Source organism: Helianthus annuus, chromosome 10 (assembly GCF_002127325.2).
Source record: "Helianthus annuus cultivar XRQ/B chromosome 10, HanXRQr2.0-SUNRISE, whole genome shotgun sequence".
NCBI lineage: Eukaryota > Viridiplantae > Streptophyta > Magnoliopsida > Asterales > Asteraceae > Helianthus > Helianthus annuus.
Window position 1 is genome coordinate 156560270 of NC_035442.2, and position 14173 is coordinate 156574442.

Here is a 14173-nt window from a genome sequence, read left to right on the forward strand (position 1 = left end):
TGGTAGAAGTAGGGAGTTTACTCCAAACCTTAACCATTGATGCCCCTTTTTCTTGGTACTGGGGTCTTCTTCCTTCAACACTTGACAACCTTTTGATGTTGCCAGTAGGATAAATAAATCCACTGGTGGTTGACAGAGGTGCTATAAAAGGAATTGCCTCCAAGGAAGTCTTATTGATGTAACCGCTGTCCAACTGTAAACCTGTAGGTTCAACAGTTGTAGTGGCTGCTTCACTTGGATTACCACAAAGAGTTACTTGTAACTCAATGGGTGTAACCTCCTCAGGTTGTGTTGGTGGGTTAGCAAAGAATGATACAGCAGGCTCAGTCATTTGTGGAGGTGTATTCTCATTGACAGGTGATTGAGAAGGACTGAGTAATGCCTGGTTCAAATCAATTGCATCCAACAGTAATTGTGTTTTTGGTGGAATTGAGGATGTGATGGTAGGTGTAGGAAGCATATTTACTCTGGGCATTGAGCTGTGGATGATGGAAACGAGTGTATCCAGAGCATCATAATGTGGTGGCCCTTTGTGTACAACCTGTTCTTTTTGTGAAGAAGCAGGAGGAGTTATGGTTATGGGTTGAGATATTTGTACCAACTGCTGTGAGGAAGAAGCAGCTGTGGTTTCTTGTGACATTTGTGTTGTCACAGGCATTAACTCTGGTATCTCATCCTCCAGAGTTGCCATTTTGATTGGTTTGGGGGGGTTTTTGATTTTTCTTTTTGTAAAGCTTTTTGGGTTTTGTAGGTGTGGGTTTCAAAACAGTTGGTCTGCTGCTTTGATCACCTAGAGCAGTAGGCTCAGCAGCAGATACCTGAGGAGCAGTGGTTGCTGCTAAATTCTGCTCAGGTACCCCTGCTTGTGTTTTGCAAGGTGCTAACATTCGTGAAAAAGTTTCAGATGTTAGGCAGTTTATTGTAGTTATTTCACCTTGGTTTATTAAAGCTAAATCATCCTTACTGAATTTCTTTTGAAAATAATAGCTTAAAAACCTTGGGAATAGTAAGAATGATTTGCTTTCCACATTATTAACCAAATCTTTAAAGATTTTCCGAGAATAATTATAATTTTCTTCTTGAAGAATTGCATATCCCAGATTTTGAATCTTTATAGGGATCTCGTTAAAAGAAGTGGTTTTGTTTGAAACACATAGGAGGAGGGTATGGAATAAAAATCTTGGTGCAGGAGGAAAATAACCTTTTTCTAAGGTTAGTTTCTTCATCATTGTGGCTTCATACTCTCTTTCAATGAAATCAATGTGCAACTCGTTTTTAGTGAAGGAAGTTTTACCTGCCTGGTCATCGAGTTGGAAGACTTCGGAGATGGATTGTGGTGTAATGTGGATAGCTTTACCTTTTATGGAGGATTGGATTGCAGTTGCAATGTCTCCTTGTTTTTCAAGGGTTGCATTCTTCCAAAATTCCCTTTGGGTCGCCAAGTAGATGGGTGCGTCGGCGGTGAGCAAAGTTTTGTACTTTGATTTTGCCATGATGGTGATAATGGAATCGAAAACATCTGTGGTTCCTGGTTTTCTGAGAAGACCCAGGAGATTGTGATATTTTTTGAATGGAATTTCAGTGGTAGTTGCCTTTTGAGAGGCTGTTTTCGATGATTTTGATGTCGGTTTTGCAGAGAGCTTCGATTTTGTCATTTTGAAAAGAAACGATCGAAGAAATTTGTGAGAAATGAGAAGAAAAACTGCTTTGAGAAGAGAATTTTTAAGAATTCAATTCGACAGTAAAACCCTGTTTTGATGGTGAGTGGGGATGTTATAGGAAAGAGAATGAATGCTGACGTGGCAGCCGTTACAAAAGGTCTGACTGCTATGTACTGCCCACGTGACAACCACTGGTGAAAATGAAGGACAATACTTTTGGTGAAAGCAACTGATGAAAACAGTGGAAAGGGGGCAGTGGATGATTTTCACTATCAATGGATAGCATATTAGTGGATAAGACACTGCTTTTGAACAACAGTGGTTATCAAGGAATGAGAGAACAGAGGTTGTCTTTCAGCAGTGGGCAGACTTTTTGAAGTAGAGCAGACTTTTGAACAATCAGTGGTTATGGCAGACTTTTAAGGATTTTAATGAAATTTTCATTTTTAAGCTATTTTTAAGGATGGATTTTTGATTTTCTGAAAACATTTTGTTGCTTTTATTCACAGAAAAACAAGATGTTGCTTGTTATTCCATGTTTAGCATCCCAATCCTAGAGACCAAGCTTTCAAAAGTGGCTGTATCAAGTGCTTTTGTGAGCACATCTGCCAGCTGGTCTTTAGTTGGGACATGATGCAGAGAAATCAAACCTTTTTCATAGCAATCCCTCACAAAGTGATGTCTGATGTCGATGTGTTTGGATGAATGAAATACTGGATTCTGGTCAAACATTGTTTGGTTCATCAGTGGATGAGCTTTAACAGCTGTTTTGTACATCTGCTGCTCTGATGATGGAAATGATTTTAGTATCACGTCCAACATCTGTTGATGGTGAATGTGATTTTCCTGCAGAATCAAATTCTTGACAAACACATTTTAAATGCAAGTTTATCAAAATTAATCATAACAGCAGGGTTTACAGGGATTTTAATGCAGATAATTCACTTGTTTCAGCATTCAAGGTTTTACCACACGTTTATTACTAGTTTTGAAGCTTTTATAGATTCCTGACAGTGGTTTAGTGCCCCAGATGATAGAAACCTTTTTACTATGACTACTCATTCTGTGTCATAATATTTGAATTAGAACATGAGTATCCAAATATTTTAAGGTCTGTTAGCAAACAATCTTTGGTCAGTGTTAAAACAAACTTGAGTCTGATATGACCTTGACACTTGCATCATTTCCTTTTGTTCTATTTTCAGGATAGTATCACCAAAAAAATAAGGGTTCTACATCCTGACAGGAGTTTGAACTTTTGCTATCAAAAACAAGTAAAAGCATAAAATATATCATTCTTAAAAAAATAAAGAATAATAAATCCTGTTTTATTTGAAGAAAACTTTACAGAAAAAAAATTTCTGATAATAGAATCAATTCGACTGAGGTCAAGATCATCTCATTCTCAAGCTTAGGACAATGGTCAGTGGTTTGAACCAAAATCCTGTAACCACTGTTTAGTACCATTTCCTTGTCAGTTGATTGTTACCATGAGGAGCCCGTTCACAAAGGTTTTGAAGGTTCTTTGTGAACCTTATTACCATGTGGATAATTCCTGAAAAATTTGGCCTATTCCTCTTTATTGAAAAATATCTAGAAATACTTTTGTTACCTGAACTTCCCTGATACAGTGATTTATCATGGATGATTGATGACATATGTTTGACCAAAAATGCAGATCTATTTTTGGTTTTCCTTTTGTAGGATAAACCTGTGGACTCTTAAGTGTTTTAGATTTATACTCTTCTTCCCTTTTATTTCAAAAAGTTTTTGAGATAAACACACTTTTGAGTTTTTGTAAATTTTTCTTCTTTCCCTTTTTACCCTTTCCATAGAAGAGTATTGAAACTTTTACTGGAAGGTTTTCAAGGAAAGAATACTCAATCCAAAATCATTTTCAGCAATGTTTTGAGAGATTCGTACATTTTTGCACTTGCTTATGCCAAATTCCACATTACGCATGATATGGATATTTTGACTACTGATTTTCTTAATGCATTCTTAACATAGTTGATTTTTGGTCCTTTTAGAGGATTTTCAACCTGTTTTTCAATACATAAGATCTAAATAGCTAAAGTTTTAATTTCCCTCTTTTTACGCTTAACAAAAACACTTATGTTATCATTTGAACATAGATTTTCGTTGACATGAGGTAAAACACCTTAGCAGCAGTCATGATAAAACATCACAACCTTCATAACAACAATTGAAATCAATTTTGTAAAATAGAGAGATTATACCATAGTTATCAGACATATTTTCAGATCTGAGCACTATAGGTGTTCTATGTATGATATCACTTGTTATGTGAAGTTTGTGTGTCATATGACATCTTGGTTGTTTTACAGAGTATCTGATCCATCATTTTGAACATGATTTCTCGTTGCTCTGTTTTTTCAACTAGATACAATCAACCTTAGTATCAATGAATTGTGAGCTGAACTGTTATGTCAAATTGATTGTTAGATCGAATTTGACTGTCCAAGCTCTGATACCAATTGTTGGGATCTAAGGCCTGTCTGTGATTGTGTTGGTTTGCATAAAACGACTAAGTGCAGCGGAAATGAGTAGCAAACTTTGTAAACACAAACAAAGGAAAGTGTAGATTGATAAACAATTGATTTTCATTGAGTCAAAAGATTTACATAAAAGCAAAAGATTACAGTGCAAGCTTTACAATCTAAACTCCCCCTCAGCCTGATACACCAGAGTTGGTTGCACAAGATGAAAGGATGAATTGAGGAGAAAACTCACTCAAAATGATCAAGTGTAACAGTACAGAGTACTGTCATACTTATAGGCAAACCAAACTACTGATATGCTTCAGCTGACGTCACCATGATAGTGACATCTAACGACCTAACAAACTATAAATACTGTTCTATACAAACTACTGTTATGTAACATCTGATAATCACTAAAGTACAAAACATAAGGAAAATACTGCTTCACGTTCCACTGTTGTAGCCTTAGCACAGATGTTGAGTCTTCAGTGCTTTCTTCAAAGGTGATCAGTCTTTGAGAGGGCAGTGCTTGAATCTTCAGCAGTACTTAGGATACAGCAGTAGATAGAGCAACAGAGTTTGTGTTCAGCAGTTGTTAGATAATCATCAGAGTTTGGTTTATCAATTGTTGTAGTTGAGCAGCACTTAACATCCATCAGCTGTTAGATAACCACTGTCAAGGGGAGAGATTAGAGTAAACTGCTGCTTATTGATGGTCCACTGATGAGATCCGGTTTTGGCTTTACATTATCTGTTCCTCTGTTAGGGTTCAATCCCAACATTTCTAAACTTGGGGAAAATACATGTGTTATGGTATGTTGAATACAAAAACTAAGGAATGATACTTTAGATCATGTCACGAATAGGGTGCCATAAGCACCATTAATCAGTTACATACCAAGACCGCGGAACAAAAGGTTAGATCTAATGGGTTTCAGGCAACCACACTCTTGGCCACTCTTTTACCAAGCAGTGCTTTTGTTAGTCGTGAATCGACAGTCGTGAATCGACAAGTAAAAATGCCTATGGTTTGGATGCTTCCTATGTCGTGTCACATGTTAATGGCCTTGCAAACCATTAGCGATCTCGATTTCCTTACATTTACAGAAGTACATATTTCTGTACAATTACATACCATGTTTTCTACAACGAATGCTTAAATGTTTATACAAATCTGCATGAATTCACACCAACATTATGTTGACGATTTTCCAAACTCACATGTATTTCAGGAAACAAGTTGGATCTTGGGCGCTAGAGTTGTTTTCAAGACGTAAATTTCAAGTTTAGATGTCATCCACTTTTGTTTTGTATCATAACTTGAGGGCTTTGGTTGAAACTTAAATGACTTGTGTTAGCAACATTTCAATCTTATGAATGGATGAACATCTTGTTTTAATCATATAGTTGTTTATTATAATTGAATGCAATGATATCGAGCAAGTCACACATCATACGCTTCCGCAAAAGTCAGGGTGCGATAGTTTAGTATCAGAGCTTCGATTCTAGTGAACTAGGATTCCTTCTCGAGTCTAGACTACAATCATTAGGACTCTCTCATGAAAACATTTTTACAAAAGGTTTTTCATTGCATTTACAAAAAGCGCCAAGATCCATGAATCCAACATTTTTCAAAGGAAAGAACAAACGAGGGTTATACGTGACATGTAGCATTTATTTGCTTGTATATACTAAGTAACGTTATTATATATTAATATATATGCATATATGTATACGAAATAATTTTTGACGGGAACGAGATACCTTCGACTTCGAATCCTATTATTGTTCTTGACTTGCGCAATGAGATTATCGACCTCGCGTACACTGCGGAGCTTATGGTTGACTACCAAATGAGGCCTCGAGCTTGATTCTGTTGAAAATGGTTGTTCTTCCCCTTGAATGCAAAGGTGCCTGACTACGGCAGTGACGACGAGGCGGAGGAGGCAACCTTGGACAACGATCTTATGAGTGAGACGAGACCCCGGTGGCTTTTACGAAGCGTGATTGGCGACTCTCTTGTCCAGACAAGGAAGATGAGGTACTCATCTTGAAGGTGCCCCTTCAACTACTAATGCTAGGAACTCTCTTTGTTCCTATTCCGTCTAAGCATTGTGCCATTTCGCGCATAACGACAACGGACGTTGGCGCATGGACCATCATAAAGGTCCTTCCATGTCGAAGGTGTGAAGACAATAGTTTTCCCCTATCTGACTAATCAACTGCTTCAAACGAGAGAAAATTAGGGTGACCATGCAAGACAATTTATTGTTAAGGGGGCCCACGTAACAACGACTTGTTGTGTATGGAAATCCTGGTGAACTCTGCGGGTCAAGCTAATGATCACTACACATTCGAAAATCCTAAGTTGTTCAAATCTCCTTCTAGTAGAACACCAATCGAGATAGTTACTATAACACTCTACAAGTGGGAACCATGCATTTCCCTACTTCGTGCCTAACATCCCTACCTGTAGTACGAATCATTGAGAACCGTTATCCAAGCAAGTGAAGATGGTAAACACTCAGGAAAGATTTTCCTCAACACTTTAGGATGCTTGTGTTTAAATTTGTACTAAGCCTACGACACCCCAACCTTATCCATTATAGTTGCGATGATAGACCCCAACATTTGACATCCGTTTTACCCCAAGGAGATAGCATGGCGCGAACTGTAGTGTAACCCATTTACTGCACTCTGTTCGTCATTCATGAAGACCGTACCAACCATACTGGGACTCTTGGAGCCCAAGCAAAATCGATGTAAAAGTCACACAGTTCAGTGTGACAAAGGGGTCCTTCCTACGTCAGACAGTCAATGTCCATGAAGCATAAAACACATGTTATAAGGACAAAAGCAACCGCTCGATTCTCCTCTTCTTAACTGATTTCCACTCCATATGGGCACATGGATGAAACAGGCAGGAAGCTTCTTCCCGTCATTCACCTCATAAGCACCCCGTCACCCACTACCCATATTACAACACCGACGCACCCATCAGTACTTCCACCCTCTCTATCCCGTGGTGCACCCCATCGTTTGGGTAGTGCATTCACACCATGGAAACCACTTTACGGTTGCTTCAAGGCACAATTCGGTCCCGAGGAAGAAGTCATGCACCCTCGCGACCTTATCTCTGCGTTTTCACTATCACTTTCTCCTATACGTGGTAGTAATGCACAACCCCCCTCATCTCCTGTGAAGCATACCCTTTTATGTAAAACTAAAGACTATGGAAGAGTCAGAGACTTGATGAATAAACAAGGAACAAGGTGAAGGGAAGACTTCACCGTATTTTTATAGCCTTGGATGACTTGCATCAATCGGAGTAAGGTGACTCCGAGGAGGTTTGCTACGCAAGACTAATTGCAACAAATTGATATGGTGTATGTAAAAGTCGATGTACCCTTAGCAAGATTTTGATGTGACTCATTTTACCTCGCTACAATGATGAGATGATTACGGTGGGAAGATTTGCATAAGATCATTAGGAATTACCCTACCTTTATACTTATGGTGCATGACGAATAAGCTTTGCTTTCACACAAAGACAACAACATTTATTCCAAAATAAATGTTTATCTCGTCAATGTGTTTTATACATGAGAAGCACATGGAACCACAACAAAGGAAATGTTGGCCGAGTCTAATCAGAACCTTTACCTGCAACAAGAGCTGAGCCTGAAGCTCTGTGGAGCCAACAAGTTGCTAAAGCAATCATCCAATACAAAGCAAACAACACTGAAAACAACGGCGAAATAAGAGGAAGTATACACATCCCAAGCAAAGCTCTAAAACAAACAACAAACATAAGGAAACCGCTGCGACTAGGAAAGTCAAGGCATTCGTTGTCACGACTAAGATAGGTGATAAAAACTACTAAGGAGAACTACCAAAGTGTGATAGATGTGGTTATTATCACACAGGTCCGTGCAAGACTCGTAGGTGTGAAATTGGGGCAAGACCGGGCATAGCAAGGAGGCATGCTGGTCTGGTATGAGACATGTGAATGGAATTTAGGACAGTAATAGCAATGGCAAAGGCCAAGAGTTGCTACGGATGTGGCGACAAAGGACACTATCGGAAGGACTGTCCGAAGAAAAGTTCAAGCTCTTGGGAGCATTTTCATGAAGGGAATACGCAAGGCACACTAGGACCCGAACGTAGTTATGAGTATGTTTCTTATAAACCGACATATTGCATCTGTTCTATTTGATACCGGCGCCGACGTCGGTATTTAGTCTATGGAACTTAAGGATATAGTTGGCTTAGGAACAAGTAAGCTAGACTCCCCACATGCTATAGAGTTGGCAAATGGGGAAATCGGTCGAAATGGATAAAGTTATTAAGGGTTGTATACTTGGACTTGGGGAAACGGAAATTCTTTATCAACCTTCTACCAGTTGGTTTAGGTATTTTGATATGGTAGTCGTCATGGATAGGATATCTAAGAATAAGGCTGAAGTTGTTTGTTAGGAGAAAATTATTCGCATCCCTCTTGCGAATGATGAAACTCTCATTGTGCATGGAGAGAAACGAGACACGCCTCTGCGAATCATCAATTGTATGAAGGGGCAGAAGTGCTTAAGGAAAGGATATGTTGCATTCCTGGCGCACGTAGTAGATAAGAAGGCTAAGGAGCCGAAACTCGAAGAAATTCCTGTGGTGAAGGAATTTCATGATGTTTTTCCCGAAGATCTGCCAGGACTACCTCCGCAAAGACAAGTCGAATTCCATATTGACTTGGTTCCAGGCGCCGCTCCTGTAGCCAACGCACCCTATCGACTCGCACCATCCGAGATGCAAGAATTATCTACACAACTCTAGGAGTTGTTGGATAAAAGATTCATAAGGCCGAGCTTCTCGCCTTGGGGAGCTCCGGTTTTGTTCGTAAAGAAGAAGGATGGAACACTGCGGATGTGATTATAGAGACCTGAATAAGCTCACTGTCAAGAATCGGTATCCTCTACCGAGGATTGACGACTTATTCGATCAGTTGCAAGGATCGAGCTACTACTTAAAGATCAAACTTCGATCTGGCTATCATCAGTTAAGGATCCAAGAAGAGAGCATAGCAAAGACTGCATTCAGGATGCGTTATGGGCATTACGAATGCCTTGTGATGCTATTTAGATTGACGAATGTGCCAGCAGTGTTTATGGATCTGATGAATCATGTTTGCAAACCATATCTCGATAAATTCGTGATTGTATTTATCGATGATATTCTAATTTATTCCCGAACGAAAGAAGAGCATGAACAACACCTCAGGACCATTCTAGAACTGCTAAAGAGAGAGAAGCTTTATGCAAAGTTCTCAAAGTACGAATTTTGGATTCGCGAAGTACAGTTCCTTGGTCATGTTGTGAACGAGAAGGGTATTCATGTAGACCCAGCCAAGATAGAAGCGATAAAGAATTGGGAAGCCCCCAAAACACCAATTGAAGTTCGATAATTTTTGGGATTAGCAGGCTACTACCGCTGATTTATCGAGAATTTCTCCAAGATAGCCCAACCGCTGACTTCCCTTACGCAGAAGGACAAGAAGTACGACTGGAGTGATAAGCAGCAAGAAGCCTTCCAACTTCTCAAAAGCAAGCTATGCGATGCACCAATACTATCTTTACCCGAAGGCACTGAAGACTTCGTGGTATACTGTGACGCTTCGCGTCAAGGATTGGGTTGCGTGCTCATGCAACGCCAAAAGGTCATCGCTTATGCCTCAAGGCAGTTGAAAGTTCATGAGAAGAATTACACCACTCACGACCTTGAGCTAGGCGCGGTGGTATTCGCCTTGAAGATCTGGCGACATTATTTATATGGTGCTCGATGTACTATCTTCACTGATCACAAAAGCTTGCAGCACATATTTGACCAGAAGGAACTAAACATGAGTCAGCGACGATGGGTCGAGCTGCTAACCGATTATGACTGTGAGATTAAGTACCATCCCGGAAAGGCAAACGTAGTAGCGGACGCGTTAAGTCAAAAGGAAAGGGTTAAGACCCTAAGGGTTCGAACATTGGAAATGACTATTCGAACGAATCTTACTGCACGCGTTCATGACGCACAACAAGAAGCCCTTAAGAGGGAAAATCGTAGAGCCGAATATCTCCGAGGTATGGAGAAGAAGTTGGTGCCAAACGAAGAGGGAACCTTATACTTTATGGGGTGCATTTGGGTTCCGCTCTATGGCGGTATTCGAGAAGTCATCTTTGATGAAGCTCACAAGTCGAGATATTCTGTAACATCTGAAATTTATTATTTGTAATTAAAGTAATATAGTAAACAAGTTATTAATATTTTTTTATGGTGTAATTTAGTTAAATTGATAAAACAATTGTGGTCATCTAAAGAAAAAAAATGCATTAAATTATTTTGATGTAACTCTTTAGAAAAATGTGAGATGTACGTTTCCTTCCTAATAAAATAATTAGACGTGTTTAATGGCTTAAAAAAAGACATATAATAGCAATGACTATGACTTTCACATAAAATTGATTTCAAGCCCTATAACTGTTCGATTCAAAGGAATTTCATAACTAAAATATGATTGCTATCTACTAACAAATGGGCTAAGGATTGGGCTGCGCTATTCGGCCGTCACTTTTGTAAAACCCTCGCGACCTCTCAATCTATCTATCCTCTTCAATCGCTTCCTGATCCCTCAGTTCCGCCATGCCACTCCGCCGTGACCACTACGCCACACTAATGCGCAGCCATCAAGCTGCTATCACTCGAGTCCTTTGATCTACGAACCTGAAACAAGATTAAGTTGTGAACCGCCACCGCATACCGCCGATGCACCACTGACCAGAGTTTTCGTTGCTGGCATCTTCGTTCATTGGAGTGGATATAGCTGGCAACACTAATCGTCTCCGCGAAAGTAATCCGTTTGCTCCGCTCTTCGGTGGTGGTAAGATTTGACATTCTTAATTGTCGTTTGATTTAAGTTTCGGACTGATTTGTTTCCGGCGACTAAGAACCGTATTAGCTAAACCGTTTTGAAACCGTAGGTGGTTTTAGTTCTTTTTTTTTCCACACTTTGTTCGGCTAAAAGCGTACATATCAGATGTAGTATTTGAATAAACAAAGATCATATATATTAGCTATTTAGTGCCTACATGATTGTTAAGTAAATAAAATTATGGCAGTAGGTAACTAAACATATTTTGTTATTTACTGTACTGTATATGTAAAAGTTGATTAATATGTAAATATGTGTATATATGAGACGAAGTGATAAGTTAAACTCATAAAAGGTTCTACCTATTATATAGTGATATGTGATATAAAAGTTAAATGGGTTATGGGTGTTACTAAAGACATAATGGCATATGTTTTATCGGTTTTATAAGACTAATTTTTATACCCTTAGTTTTAGAGTACAAGTTAAATACTATTATTATTTATAAGTAGATTTTATAAATGATAGTATGGGTCTTTTGGTTTCTAAATTATTTAAAAAAAAATATATAATAATAATTTTGGATGAAGCGAGTGAAGCTGAATACTAATGAAAATTGGTCATCTTTTCGCAAAGATTTTGACAAGCAATATGTTATGGTTGAGAAATCTCGGTCGCCGGAATTAGTAATCAGTCAAAGAATTGGACATTGTAATCTAATTTAAGATGACTAAATGTAGGTTCCTATGTTCGTTAAGGACTTCTTTTATTATTATTTTGCTTTGCTTGGCTAAATTAAGGTACGGATTCGTGACCCTTTACATCGTAGTGTAACTTTATTTAATACTCCTTGGTACGGATTCTGTTTTTCTTTCATCATAGTATACTGTTATTTTCCGCTACTCGTTGATACGGATTCTTTGGTCTTCTATCACAATATTTTCTATGTCCGTTACTTCATTAGTACGGATTTTTGTCTCTGCCTTGAGGTGTTATTTTCATGATTTGATACTTATATTCGTTTGATATGTGATACCTTATAGGAGTCGGTTTGTATTTCTTTGTTTGTTGGTTTATTTGTCTGTTGTAGCATGCCATACCTCAGACTTGTATCATGGTCGCATGTTCCTGTTGGTATTATTTTCAGTTTCCTGTGAACTATTTATAAGGCCTTAGTATTTGTACTCTGTCACCCAAGCATGTCTGGCTTGTCGTTTGGGCGTCAACGGCATGGCACTTATCGTGACGGTGCGTAATCAAAGTTCACGGCGTCTCTAGCTTGTGCTTGTGTAGCACCTTGGCCACTAGAGGCGTATAGATCGATCTTAGCTCTGAGTCTGAGTTTGTTTGTCTGGAGATGGAATAATGGGTGAACGCCACACTCACCATCTCATAGGTGCACGGACTAGCTAGCTGTGTACCAGTCTGTTCTGTTTATGGCTTTGGGTGCTTCCATGTTACACGACTTAGTTTGTTGATATATCTGTCGTGTAAGTTAGTATATGTTTCTGTATATGAATATGTTCAGTATCTGTCCTCTGTCCTGATATGTTTGATATGTTTTGTACGCATCTGATTATGCCTCCGATCATGTATGGGGTTATGCTTCCGATTATGTTCAGTGTCTGTTCTGATATATGTACGCATATGGTTATGTTTATTGGGTTAAGTATGCTTCTGACTATGTTCAGTGTCCGATTCTGTTATGTATTAGTTATGTTTGTTTTGACTCAGTATCTGTACTGGTTTGTATCAGTTTCGTCTCAGTATCAGTCTTGATTAAGATTTAGATCCGGTGTTATACGTTTAGTTGTATCCGTCAGTACATGTATTCAGTATTTGATTCAATGTCTGTTCTATTCTTGCCGTTTGATCTGTCTTTATTTCGTGTCGATTCTCTCAATCGGCTTAAGTAATTTCATTATAAAAATAGTTATAAAATAGTTATTTGATTAAATAATAAACTTATGAATATTGATTAATTAAAGATATGAAGTTGAATCTAAACGTGTATTTAAAGATAATAGTTCGACAATTCTTTTCTTTTATAGATCACGGGATTTAAATGGTATTTATGGCTTAGCTATTTGTTTTATTTCTATTTCCCATGTCGTTTTACGGAATGGTCGAAAGTGTTTCATTCGGAAATCCAGATTATTTAAATTATTCTATTTTTTTTTTATAATATAGCTTTTCAAAGTTAGAAAATTAGTTCTTTTTGTCCAATGATGATTTGCTATGAATATGATAACCTATTTTTTTTTTATTTGTTCAAACATTTCATTTACAATGATAGGTTAGAAATTTTTATTGTTGTGTGAATACTAGATTATTTAAATGATGTTTTAAAATAAGTTCGTTTATACAAGCTAAATTGTTCTAGTTATCATGGTCAGCGATGTATCAATCTCTACAACGGTTTTGTGTTTGGTTAGGTATCAGTTATGTGGATGGCTGACTTTTGTTTCCGTGTCAGTTTCCGTTACAATTTCAGATCGGTTCGTGTATCAGTTTTTGCATCAGTCATGTGCCTCCATTTATTTTCAGTGACCGTTTCAGTTCAGTCTCAGTTCTGTTCTGTTGTGTTTTGCTTCTGTTGATATGACTTTACTTGTACTGTTGATTTCTCCGTTACTGAGCAACTTTTGGCTCAGCCGTATTTTTCTTTTTGTGTTCGTCTTATTTGTTTTACAGGTAATCTGGGATAACATGGGATTTCTGTGAGGAGCGTTAGGAAGTTGCTGACCAAGATTCTTTATTTCAGTAACGTAATAAAATGTAATTAAGATCTTTTATTTAATGTAATGGATTGGTTTTTAGTTTTGATATCTGTGAGAGTGACACGTCAGCCCTATTCGGGTCGGGGTGTTACAATTATGGTATCAGAGCTAAGGCTCTTTCCTGTAGAAAACTTAAACCTTAAAAACTAAACCTGTGAGTTAGTGGGTAGACGTTGGGTTAGGATTTCAACTTTCGTCAACCTTTATACTCTTGAGTTCGTCTTCTTTGGGTCTTTTGCTGAAGGCATTCCTTTGTCGATCTCTACTAAATTTGCTTATGATCATGTTCGGTATCTGAATCTGTTTTAGTATCAGTTGTAT

The 14173-nt window shown here is 38.2% G+C and overlaps 1 long non-coding RNA gene across 1 annotated transcript; it reads left to right on the forward strand.

Annotated features, from left to right (window-relative positions):
* Positions 1–10584: 10584 nt before the first annotated feature.
* Positions 10585–14157, forward strand: LOC110883064. Its single transcript, XR_002560343.2, has 3 exons — positions 10585–11081; positions 11813–11872; positions 13767–14157. It is a non-coding gene; the product is annotated as an uncharacterized LOC110883064 (long non-coding RNA).
* Positions 14158–14173: the final 16 nt, after the last annotated feature.